This window comes from Podarcis filfolensis, assembly GCF_964270895.1.
Source record: "Podarcis filfolensis genome assembly, chromosome: 10".
Lineage (NCBI taxonomy): Eukaryota > Metazoa > Chordata > Lepidosauria > Squamata > Lacertidae > Podarcis > Podarcis filfolensis.
The window spans coordinates 51,939,387-51,953,139 of NC_139612.1; positions in this window are offsets into that span (position 1 = coordinate 51,939,387).

Here is a 13,753-nt window from a genome sequence, read left to right on the forward strand (position 1 = left end):
TCAAGGAGATACAACCTTTAGGAGACATCTGAAGGCAGCCCTGTATAGGGAAATTTTAAATGTTTAATGTTTCATTATGTTTTTTAATATGCTAGAAGTCACCCAGAGTGGCTGAGGCAACCCAGTCAGATGGGCAGGGTATTATTATTGTTGTTGTTGTTGTTGTTGTTGTTGTTGTTGTTGTTGTTAAGCAAATGGAATTCCAAAAGCCTGGTTTTAGTGGTGGTTTGAAACTGCAAAATAAGAATGTTAATAATAATTCTCCATTTGTAAATCTTACACCATTTAAATTAGGAGTGGGGGAATTACATTTTTATTGGGGGGCCACATTAACTGATGAGTAATGTGTTGGGGGGGGCACACCAACAATGAGCAAGGCGGGGCCAGGGCTAAAAGTGAGTGGGCTTGGAACCAAATGGGGAAGGGCCAGAACTCAACAGCAGAGCACCTGATTTTTCATACAGAAGGTCCCTGGCATCATCTGGTGGGGCTGGGAGACCCCCATCTGAAACCCCTGAAAGCTGCTGCCATACAGGCAGAGACAGCATTGAGCTGGATGGAACAGTGGCTTGACTTGGTATAAGTCAGCTTCCTAACGGGACATTCCCTTCTCTCCTTCTCTCTCTCTCTCTCTCTCCTCTTTTCCTGAATTTCTCCTCTTCTTGACTCTTGTACAAAAATAGGTCTTAGGCATATGCAGCAAGGCACACCCTGATGTTTCAAAACACAGCCTTAAGAGCAGTTTAAAACAACTCACAAACACAGAAATAAGGAGAATCCTAAAAATATACATTTCAGGTTTCAGAAGCTAAGGTAAAGAGGTCTCACTCCTCACCACCACCACTGCTTTAAAGATTTCCCCTTATCCTTCTGCAAACCTTTCGGCTTCCCCTGAGTCTGCTGATAGCTCCCTCTTGTGTAGCTGGGTGGTGCCATTTTGGCCCATAAGCCACGAAACTCTCCCCCCCCCCCCGAAGACGGGAATTATTAGTGCCTGCGATTCTATTGCCAGGGAAAGATTAGGGAGTCGCTGACCTACGGAACGCAGAAATCTGGCTTCTGTCCCGTGGCAAATTAGCTGGGTTGTGTTTATGCCAGTTCTGTTTGGGTGGCTTTTGACTAATTCGGGGTCCAAGCAGCAAAGAACAGGAACCTTCAATGCTTTGGCAGGGGACAACTTCCCTCGTTTAATGAGAACAGACCAAAATGAACAGTTAGTGCTCCTGAAAGAGTTGCAGCAATCTCAATAAAAGGGTTCTGCAGAAGGGTGCGGTTACAAATGCCAGGGGGTTTGCTGCCCCCACGCTTGATGGGAGAAAGAAACAGGAGAGTCTAACGGAGAGACTACATCCGTGGCTCTTTTGTCTATGCCCCTACCCACCCCTTGGAAGGCCCTTCCTTGTCCATAAGGAAATGTAGCCAGTCAGGCTACAAAAAGGTTTCCCAGCCCTGATCTAGCTAATGCATGGGGTCTCCATAGAGAACTGGGTTGGGGTAGAAATTTACTAAACAAACAAATAATCATTGCAAGCAAGGGGAGTAGCGAGACTTACTCCCACTGCCCCCACCCCCAGATGTTTATTGCACATTTTAATCACCAGGAAACAGTCAGTGTGAGAAAATGTCCAAGGGCCATACCCTCCAAGTGTCCCTATTTTCCAGGGACAGTCCTGGAATTACAAAAGCCATTTCGGCTTCTGATTTGATCCCGGAATGTCCCTGTTTCCCCTCCTAGTACTGCTGTTGCCAAACTCTCAGGGAGGAGGATGACATATCCTCCAACATTGCTCCAATGAAAATAGGAATGTCCATTACTATTATTACTTCTACTTCTACTACTACTATTTTATTTATACTCCACACCTCTGACTAGGTTGCCCCAGCCACTCTGGGTAGCTTCCAGCATATATAAAAACATAATTAAAAAGTAACCATTAAAAAAAAAACTTTCTTATACAGCACTGCCTTCAGATGTCTTCTAAAGGTTGTATAGTTATTTATCGCCTTGGTTCGGGGGGGGTCACATAACTCCACACCCTCCAATGAAAATAGGAACCTCCTACTATACCCTCCATTATTTCTCGGATGAAAATAGGGGCATTCTAAGGAAAAATGAGACATTACAGGATCAGATCAGAAACTGGGACAGCTTCTGTAAATCCGGGACTGCTCCTGGAAAATAGGGACACCTGGAGAGCCTGAGATGAGCCGGCTGCTGTGAGGGAGCACCCTGCTGCCTCTCCATGGCCTCCAGTGCCGGCCTCCTCCCTTGGGCAGCTTGTAGTGGCTGCTGGAGAGCAGGTGAGAAGGAGAAGAGGCTACAGCAGCTGAGGGCCAGCCCTGCTTGACACACCAGCTCCGAGGGGCATGCAGAGGCCAAGGCAGCCCTGGGTGGAAAGAAGCGGGGAGCAGAGCAGAACAAAAGGAGTCTTGATAAAATAAAATAAAAATAAATGCTTTGTGCGTCTGTTTCTAATCTTGCCCTTTTCTGACATTTATTTATTGGGTTTCCCCCCCTTTTTGTAATTTTTTTTGCCTCAACCAGAGCCAGGGCTTTTTTGGCTGTGGCCCCGATCTGGTGGAACGCTCTGTCACAAGAGACTAGGGCCCTGCGGGACTTGACATCTTTCCGCAGGGCCTGCAAGACAGAGCTGTTCCACCAGGCCTTTGGTCAGGGCGCAGCCTGATCTCCTCCTGTGGTGACCCTCATAGAACTCTGGCCCAGTGGTTGCCATTTGATTTTGAATTGATTTTAGAATATTGATTTTAGAATGCTGTGTTACTTTTTTTGCTGTTAGCTGTTCTGAGCCTGGCTCCGGCTGGGGAGGGTGGGATATAAATAAAATATTATTATTATTATACATTTACCAAAGAATAAATTAAAATTAGGATTGAGGGGTTTTCTCAGGACAGTGGAGAGCATGTGTGCTGTGCCCCGTTGGTGTGGTGGTGGCACTCACTATTCTTCTGATAGGAAATGATCTGCAGTGGAGAGGGGGGAGAGAGAACGCCAAAATGAGGGGTTGAGGAGGGTCAGTTGGGGGAGTGAGAAATGTCTCTATTTTCACCTGAGTAATGTTGGAGGGTATGCCAGTATGCAGTGCAGGCACTGCACCCTAGAACTATTGCCAGCACTGGATTGCCAGCACTGGATTTACTCTTTTTGCAGAAGCATTGCTAGCGTTATAAGGAATAGCCTGGCAAAGAGTTTTGAGTAACAACCCAGAGAGAGAGAGAGAGAGAGAGAGAGAGAGAGAGAGAGAGAACCTGCTAAATAAACTTGCTTGTTTACGCTTTGGATTATGGCCTTGCTTATTAGCCAGAAAGTGAACCCCAAGGCAGTTATTGTTCCTACTAAGGGGGAAAGCTCCAGAAAGTTAATCTCCCTTCATATGAACTCAGGGCATTGATCATGTTTTCACACTGAGTGCCCTTGCTGTCAAACTAAAGGAAAACAAGCCAACAAGGAAGACTGGACAGAGCTATGCTTTTTGTGCAATCTGCTTCTGTTATTAAAAGCTAAATTAAAAGATAAGTTCAATTTCACTCTGTGGTGTTGTATGGTTTGACATCTACCTCTGTTATCAATACTTTGCTCCCTATGAGGTTGGTTGGGTTGAAAGGTACCGACTGGCTCACTTCATGCTGAGAAGGGGTTTGAACCCTGGTCTCCCAGGCCCTAGTCCAACACACTAACCGCTGCACCACACTGGCTCCCCTAAATCTGCACCTATACATTTCATTAGAATACATGAGTGAGTTTGTAGCCTTAAGTACCTGTAAAATGTCCATTCAGTTCCGTGCGAATAAAAGTTGAATACATGCTTACTTCTTCTTTTATTTCAGTGGGACTTAGAACTCATTTTTGTTGGATGATGCCCCACTGTTTGTTACACATGATAACAGGTAACCAAGAACTTTGCAAAAAATATTATCTTTATTTTTAAAGACAATTCTGTTAGAGGTGTTGTCACTTTTAGGGATACACAGTATATAAAAGTGAGTTTCATGCCGCTAGCTTCTAAACTCTTCCTCTCTACCCAAAGCAGCCACAGATGCTAGAATTTAAAACAGAAGGTCAGTATAGAGGGGAAGATATTATTTCCCCCACTAAAAATCCCCTACAAGCTGATCTTTGTCCCATGAAATGTAAGAACCCCACCAGCCTCTCCAGTCTTACACTTTAGATTGCAGCATTCATCGCTGGATTTTGTAGAGCAAATAAACAAACAACCTACAACATGCAAAGGACAAGCTCCACATTGTGTGTGGTTTGGCCCCTAGATACCAACATTCCTGGAAAGTAAACTAAAGGGAAGGCTGGTCCTTGGAAAGCATGCGATGCCAGACACACCGATAAGGAAGCAAGTCAACATTTTGTAACGACACTCAGTTGATTTTGAGGAAGACAGGAAAATGTTCTGTATCACCTGAAAGTCAGCTGGGATCCTGGCTTCTTGAGGTTTCATAAGCAATGGCATCCATTTCATGGATCTGATGAAGTAGGTAATGGTGGGCCACACAACAACAACAACAAAAGGGAGGGAGCTAATGTCACAATAAACCTTCTCTTTTGCACATTCTTCAATATGTCCTGAGCACTTGCAGAAAAGGAGGATTTCTGTTCAGCTGTCATTTAAAGTGAACCCGTCTAATTCACTTTCAAAAGCAATGTCTGAACCAAAGCTGTCCTTCAAAATTCACACGGCTCCAGTTTTTACAATGTGGTTCTCCAGCCTACTGATGGGCACAAAAATTAATACATATATGTTGGCATATATTGGTGAAAAGAACAGATGACAATGCTGGGGAAATCTGCTTTGCAAAAATGTCTGTGCTAGGCAAAATGTGGATATTGGGAGAAATTTGCACTTAGAATGCTGATGAGTATTTGTAAGGACTTGAAAGGAAGTAAATCCAAAACTGATGTGGAAATGTTGGTAAATGAACTTAGGGTTGGAAAAATGGAAAAGTTGCAGCTGTTTCCACTCACGGCTGTATCTAATGCTGCAGCTCTGCTGATGCAACAGACTTCCTTGCATGCCATGGAGCTTCTTCTTAGTCTCCTGTCCTCCAGCCACACTTTGGTGCAGTTTCTGAGGGTACATGGAGAAAGGGGAGGAAACAGAAGTCCTGTTATACCTGCAGAACCACACACAGGGAGCACCGGAGTCAACCCCCAGTTTCTAGAGCCCCAGGACAGGGGAATGAAACCTGAAGAATGACAACTTTACTAGTTTGTGTCAAAGTTTGTGTCCCCCCCCCCCAAGACACCCTCAAAAGGTAAAATAGAGAGTGAGAGGGTGATTTACAGGTGTCACATCCAAAGCATGACTTTGGTCTTCTTGTTTCTAAATCCCAATGTGCTGCTTGGGTTTTGCACCATAAATACCCACATGGGAGAAGTAGAGGGTTATAGGTTGGCAAGTTGTACTACAGAATTAAGACCAACTTGTTTTTAACATGGAAGAAAATTTCCTGGGTCATTAATATGTGGTGGAATTCATGGCATCCGGGCTGTGCTGGAGGAAGGGGAGATCAAATGTGAAGCCTTTGAGGGCTGGATTTGGTCCCAAGATCTCCTGTTGCCACTACTACATGAAAGTGCATTTGGTGATATTTTACAGTATGCTGGAATTGGAGGTGACTGACGTGTACGTGTACGTGTACGTGTATGTGTACTTATTCATTCATTCTTTCATTCATTGTTGTTAGGTACCTTGATCTTCTACAACAAAGTGGGAGCTAACTTAAGGAAAACATTGGCAAAATGGATGAATTAAAACATTAACTCAGCAGCCCAATCTTAGCCTAATATATGTTGATTTTGGTGGAATTTTCCCCACTTCTTGTTTGTTTGCTTGTTTATTAATTTTTACTCCACATTCCTGTCCAGATATGGGAACCCCAATGTAGCTTTTTTTAAAAAAAGTTAAAAAGAAAAGACATGGCAGATAAGAATCAGTTATCTAATTTGCACATCTCAAAACAATATGTGAACAGAAACATTGCTATCTTTTGAAATACACACTTCTCAGAATTTTGAAATGAAGCTCTTCAGCCAAGTAATTTATGCAAAAATTATTACCCCACCCACCAGACTGGGTTGCCCCAGCCACTCTGGGCAGCTTGCAATAGATAAAAGAATACAATAAAACAGCAAACATTAAAAATGTCTCTATACAGGGCTGTCTTCAGACGTCATCTAAAAGTTGTATCATTATTTGTCTCCCTGACGTCTGAGGGGAGGGCGTACCATTGCCAAGAAGGCCCTCTGCCTGGTTCCCTGTAACTTCACTTCTTGCAGTGAGGGAACCACCAGAAGGCCCTCGGGCTGGACCTCAATGTCCAGGCTGAACGATGGGGGGTAGAAAACAGCACACAAAAACACATTACATTAGGGGCGAATCGCTTCACAAAAATGTGTATATATGAGGAGAAAGTAACACTAAAATTCAGATGAGATCTCATGAGGATTTTTATTATTACAATATTGCAAACTGATGTGGAAACATGGAGAACTGAAGTTAAAAGTTGGAAAAACAATAAACCAAAATTGGCACACACCCCTATCCATATCTCATTTGCCCTCCTCTGGTCAGGTGCAGTTGGCCATTGTCCTTCTTAACATGCTACCCCTCTTCTGCTTCTTGGAATAAGGATTCCAGGAGCCAAGATTCCACGTACAGGATGGTTCCAAAAGCAAGACCAGGTCACGGTTCAGATCGAGCTTAGCAGAGTCAACAAGAGAGGCAAAATCCAGTTACAGGCCAGGGCCAAACACACAGGGAAGTTAGACACGCCACACAGGACCTCAGCCAGTCAAGAAGCTGGAATACAGACTCTGTTTGATCAACTTTCCCAAGGGACTGAAAGCTTTTATCCAGAAGACTGATAAGCCCCTCTCTAGGCACAGCTGGTAGTCATCGCAGCTACCTGAGAAGCCAGGACAACTTGTGAGGAAGCAGTATCTGGCAAGTAGCCCATTACTTTTGGATTTCTTTCACCCTACCTGGTTCTTCACCTCCATGCCTTGGCACACTCTTGGGCTTAGAGCTGGCTCAGCTTCTACCTTTTCCACACGTTAGTCATTTAGTGACTTACAACCAAAGTGGTGGCAGATGAGGTGGCAACGGCTGAGATGCTGTAAGACCTGACTGTCCCGGTTCAACCCCCCTGCTGTCTGATTCCATCTGTTCCTTCATCTGGTAGCCTTGAGGGAGTGGCAGGTCCTCTTCTGATGGCCTCCTCTAGGTGGGGAGGGATGACAGCACCCAGAATTAGAAAGAGTACTCCAGATGCGCTTATCAGTTTGTTGAAGGAATTTTATATACCACTCCTTTACCCCAGTGTGGTTTACGGTGCAAATCAAAATAAAGGAATGGCAATAATAGGTCCAATAAAAGAATGAAAACAAACAAATGAATAATGCAACTAAATGCAAATTACATCTGTGAAAGCTTCGATTCCACTGTTTAAAACACAGCAGCCTTTCAACACCTAGAATACAAACCATTAAAATGCCTTAAGGAATAGAAACACCTAAAAGATGCCTAAAAGTTTGCTCGCTTGCTTTTTAAATTTTTTTATTAATTACATTTATTGCTCACCTCATAAAGTAAGTGTCTAGGTGACAAACAGCTATATATTTTGGGAAGTTGCTGTGAATTTGCACACTTCTTTTTACACACTTCAATTATCTTTGCTACCAAGGCGAAAAGCTTTAGAAAGTTAATGTCCCTTCAGATGAACTCAGGGCATGGATATTTCTCTGAGGGTGGGACACCCTGAGAGAGAGGAATACCAACCATGACCTCACCACCAGGAGATGTTGAACATGAAGACATGAATTGGGGTTTGTGCTGAAGACTTTTGCAAGTAATTAGGCTCATGTGAGAAATGTTTCTTGCATACACAGAGTCACAGAATCATAGAGTTTGAAGGGACCACAAGTGTCATCTAGTCCAAACCCCCTGCAAAGCAGGAATCTCTTGTCCAACGTTGGGCTCAAACCCACAACCCTAGGATTAAGAGTCTCTTGCTCTTCTGACTGAGTTAAAAAGGTAAAGGTAAAGGGACCCCTGACCATTAGGTCCAGTCGTGGCCAACTCTGGGGTTGCGGCGCTCATCTTGCTTTATTGGCTGAGGGAGCTGGCGTACAGCTTCCGGGTCATGTGGCCAGCATGACTAAGCTGCTTCTGGTGAACCAGAGCAGTGCACGGAAACACCGTTTACCTTCCCGCCGGAGCAGTACCTATTTATCTACTTGCACTTTGACATGCTTTCGAACTGCTAGGTTGGCAGGAGCAGGGACCGAGCAACGGGAGCTCACCCCGTTGCAGGGATTCAAACCACCGAGCTTCTTATCGGCAAGTCCTAGGCTCTGTGGTTTAACCCACAGCGCCACCCGTGTCCCATTCTGACTGAGTTACCTCATAACAAATCAGACTATGGGTCCATCCCTAGCCTAGCATTGTATGGCAACAGATACTTTCTAAAGATCTTTTAAGCAGAGACAGCAGATTGACCTTCTGCATAGAAAGCAGGCACCCTACCATTAAGCTATGACCCACAGCTTTAAGTTTTGCCGCAGCTGAAGGAAAACACAGCATTGTATGGAAGAGAACATCAGCACTGCTGAGAAGTCAGCCCTGGACTGGCGCTGCAATCTCAGCCCTCTCTCTCTCTGTAGGAGAATTTGGAAACCTCTCGCTTTGCTTCTCAGCGGCAGCGGCAGCAGTTGTGAAATCTCAGGAGGAGGATGGGGCCACCCAGAGTGCGTCAGTTTATCAGCTGGACAGCTGTGATGTGTCTGCAGATGCCAAAGCATAAGCTTGCTGGCAGGAAAGGCAGAGATTGTGGCCAGCACATACAGAAGAGGCTCCTGAGTTTCTGTTACACTTAAAGTCAGAGCCAGCTTTCGGACCTGCTCATAATCATATTGAACCACCCCAGTGGCACACACAAAAGCTGACTTAGTTGAAAGGGTTTTGTTTAGGTGGGTGTATCTGAACACCAGTGTGCAGATGGCGGGGAAGCTACCATGCTTGTTCTCGGACATAGGATATGCTCTCAGAAACAAGTTAGTTGGGTTGGGTTGACCCTAGGCTGAGGCAAAACACAGATCAGGAGTTAGAAACATAGGAACGGAGGAAACTGCTTTATACAGTGGTGCCTCAGGTTAAGTACTTAATTCGTTCCGGAGGTCCGTACTTAACCTGAAACTGTTCTTAACCTGAAGCACCACTTTAGCTAATGGAGCCTCCGCCTGCTGCTGCACCGCCAGAGCACGATTTCTGTTCTCATCCTGAAGCAAAGTTATTAACCTGAAGCACTATTTCTGGCTTAGCAGAGTCTGTAACCTGAAGCGTATGTAACCTGAAGCGTATGTAACCCGAGGTACCACTGTACTGGGTTAGACCATTGACCTCAGTATTGTCCACACTGACTAGAAAAAGCTCTCCAGGGTTTCAGACAGGAGTCTCTCCTAGCCTACCTTGCCTGGAGATGCCAGGGAATGAATCTGGGACCTTTTGTGTGCAGATGCTCTACCATGGGGTCATTCCCTAAACTTAGATATGACAGCAGCTTCTTTTCTGTTAGAACAATCGATACACCAGTCCTGATCCTACAGCTATGGACATGGGAGAGAAGAAAGTTATCCCTGCAAGAACGTCTCCTTCCTAGAATGGAGGAAGCCCATTTGCCAACAAAACAGAAAATGCATGCCCCCCAACATTCCTCAGGTAAAAATAGGTGCATTTCTCACTCCTCCCCCCCAACTGACCCTCCTTGACACCCCCATTTTTTCCCTCCACCACCACAGCAGTGGGATGCAGCAGACACCCCCTCCACCACCCCGAGAAAAACCCTTAATCCCAACTTTATTTTACTTTATACTTTAGTAGATTTACAAAAAGGAAAACACACACCAATAAATGAATTTCCGAAAAGGGCAAGATTAGACATGGATGCACAAAGCATTTTTTAAATAATAAAAAAATCAAGACTCCTTGTGCTCCGCTCCGCTCCCCCTTTCTTCCCACCCAGGGCAGCCCTGCCCTCTGCCTACACCTCAGAGCTGGAATGAGCTGAATTCTCCCCTGACTTACCGGTATATTTTAAATCTGAGTTGAAGAAGAAATTTGGGGTCATGATTCTCACCTTGTATTTGAGGATGAGCATTATGGCCATGTACAGTGGTACCTCGGGTTACATACACTTCAGGTTACATATGCTTCAGGTTACAGACTCCGCTAACCCAAAAATAGTACCTGGGGTTAAGAACTTTGCTTCAGGATGAGAACAGAAATCGTGCTCCGACGGCGCGGCAGCAGCAGGAGGCCCCATTAGCTAAAGTGGTGCTTCAGGTTAAGAACAGTTTCAGGTTAAGAACGGACCTCCGGAACAAATTAAGTACTTAACCCGAGGTACTACTGTACTTGTATTCTGAATCCAGGAAATACAAACCTCTGCTCTTTGGATACCATGGAGAATTGATTTACACATTGTGACAATGGGGTTTCTTTTACACACCTTTTTTTTCTTTTCTTCTTACATCTAAATCCTACCAGTCTGGGTTTTTTTATTTCTCCAAGATCTATGCTTGCCTGTCTGACTCTACTGCTGGTGATTTCTCACACTGGTAGCTGGTGCCCTTTGGGAATGGCAGGGCAGAAGGCAGGGAGCCCAACAGTTGTTGTTTAGTCATTTAGTCGTGTCTGACTCTTTGTGACCCCATGGACCAGAGCATGCCAGGCACTCCTGTCTTCCACTGCCTCCCGCAGTTTGGTCAAACTCATGCTGGTAGCTTCGAGAACACTGTCCAACCATTTTGTCCTCTGTCGTCCCCTTCTCCTTTTGTGCCCTCCATCTTTCCCAACATCAGGGTCTTTTCCAGGGAGTCTCCTCTCATGAGGTGGCCAAAGTATTGGAGCTTAAGCTTCACGATCTGTTCTTCCAGTGAGCACTCAGGACTGATTTCCTTAAGAATGGATCGGTTTGATCTTCTTGCAGTCCATGGGACTCTCAAGAGCACCATAATTCAAAAGCATCAATTCTTCGGCGATCAGCCTTCTTTATGGTCCAGCTCTCACTTCCATACATCACTACTGGGAAAACCATAGATTTAACTATATGGACCTTTGTTGGCAAGGTGATGTCTCTGCTTTTTAAGATGCTATCTAGGTTTGCCATTGCTTTTCTCCCAAGAAGCAGGCATCTTTTAATTTCGTGACTGCTGTCACCATCTGCAGTGATCATGGAGCCCAAGAAAGTAAAATCTCTCACTGCCTCCCTTTGTGGTGCCAAAGCCAATGAGTGACAGAACCAACTGATTCTGGTTTTGCCCCTATTCTTCTCCTCCCTGGTGAGTTCTGGAAGGGCAGCACTAAAGAGGAGGAAGCTGAAGGGCAAGGCCATCCACTGCAGGCTGGTGGGGGCTGGCTAATGGCGGACTCAAGTTGGTGGGGCAGAGGCCGATTCACCATAAAGGACCAGCCTCCATTGATCTCTCATTTATAGAGTTTTCATTGCAAGCCTTTTCTTCCTACTGCATCTTCCCGCTTCAGACAATCCCGAAGAATCTGTTAAACTCATTGTACACATTATTTGGACATCTATGCTATTTTAGAACAGAAAGAGAATCCCAGAAGCTGTCTAAACCAGTCCTTAAAAAAAAAAAAAGCACATCCAATCACATCTCTTATCCCGGTATTCCTTGCCTTGCTTATCTTTAAGTCAATGTGGGAAGTGATAATGGGCTGGTGAACAGACATAAGGAGAAGGAGTGATTTGATGGTGGAGAAAGATGACTTTAGCAGAGGCTTTCCAAAGTATTTGCAATAGCAACTAATTATAAATCCAAACATTGGCACCAAACCACGTAAACAGAGACTGCTGTAAGTATATTGAAATGTACTTTATCCGACGGCATTTAAATTCTGGTGAAAACCACATTGGCACTCTTAAATGCCCCCTTTGTTATTGAAACTCCCTTGGACGTTAAGCTTGAACTTTACATCGTCTGGAGATGACCTTACGTCATCTGAAGCAGCTTAATTTAATTTTCATAACCTATTTGTGGTGGGAATCTTGTGTGCCTTGATTTTTCAACCTCAGCAATGTCGGTGTTGTTGTTGCACAGGTTTCAATTTACAAGAAATCCAGAAGCTGCGAGGAGCATATGATTGAGAAATGGCCAAATTTCCACATGCATATGGTGGTCATACAGGTCACATTATGCTCATACAGATCATAAGCTGCAGATGAATAGGAATGGTAGGAAGTGGGGAAGAAGACAGGGGTCTGAAAGGAGGGTGCAGGTGAGGCTCTGGACACAGGTGGAGATCCCAATGGATGGAGAGACTTTGGGAACCAAAATGGTCAAGGGACTGGGACAACTCGCCTATGAGGAAATCTATTTGTAGGGTTTTTGTTTAGGAAAAAAAAAAGTCAAGTAATTGGAGACATGCTAGAAATGTACAAAAAGTTCTTCTCCGCCTCTCAGAACATTAGAATCTGGGGACATCAAATGATGATGAGTGTTGGAAGATTCAGGGCAGACAAAAGAAAGTATTTCTACATGTACATAAGCTATGGCATTTGCCTCTACAAGACGTAGATATGGCCACAAACTCAAGCTGCCTTAAAAGCAGATTGGATAAATATCAATGGCTGCTAGGCATGTTGGCTATGCTCTGCATCCACTATCAGAGGAAATCTGCCCCTGAATGGGAATCATAGATGGGGAGAGAGATGCCAACTCAAGGCCTGTTTGCTGACCAGTGTGAAGGCAGGATGCTAGACTAGTAGATAAGCCTTTGGTCTGATCTAGCAAGGCTCTTACGTTCTTATGAACCAAAGCCTTCAGGTGGCACCAAGGCTGTAACCATTGTGGGGCTCACCTGAAGTACTGAATCACCCCACCTACCCCCACCCTCAAATCCAGGCCCTTCAGTTTGTGACACATGATAGCTTCTATATGGAGAATGAAGGTTCATTTTTAAACAGGTAGAATTCTGTTTAAAATGAAGTTCTCAAAGTCATACCTCAGTAGTTGAGCCCATGCTCTGCATGCAGAAGCCCCCAACTTCAATCCCTGGTGCCTCAAGTTAGAAGGATCAGGTAGCAGGTGATGGAAAAAAACCTCTGGAGCCTAAGACCTTGGATAGCTACTTCCAGTCCAAGTAAACATTCTGGACTAGATGAATGGATAGTCTGACAAATTGTATACAAACTGTCTGGCAGTTCAGCTTATATCACTCCAAACTCTTGATTTGCACAAGTCTCCCCATTCAAGATCTCCCCTTCCCTACCATCAATCATGCTTACATGATCTTTAATAAATCCTCTTGTACTTACTTTTGTTGTAAACATGGAAGAGTAATTGAAAGACATCAATGGAAGCTTAAGGAAGTTATTTATTTAAGAAAGGTGTTGAGTCTAAGTAGATAATAAACTTTTGCACTTAAATCACATTTCTTTGCTCAACTTGCATGTGTTTGAGCTAGCAGTTCAAAAGCACTGAAATACACATAAATAGGGGCTTGAGCACAGGGTTCTAAGTTTCTCTTGAATGGGAGTAAATTATTAGTTTTCCATTAATTTTTTAAAAGTCTCGGTGGAAGGCAGCCCCACTCAATCAGGAAGGCTGCAAAACACCTTGAGCTATCACCAAAGTTCTTCAGCCAGCTGAAATGCAACCTTATAATTAAAAATGCAGATAATGCAACAGACAACTGTTGCCATTTAA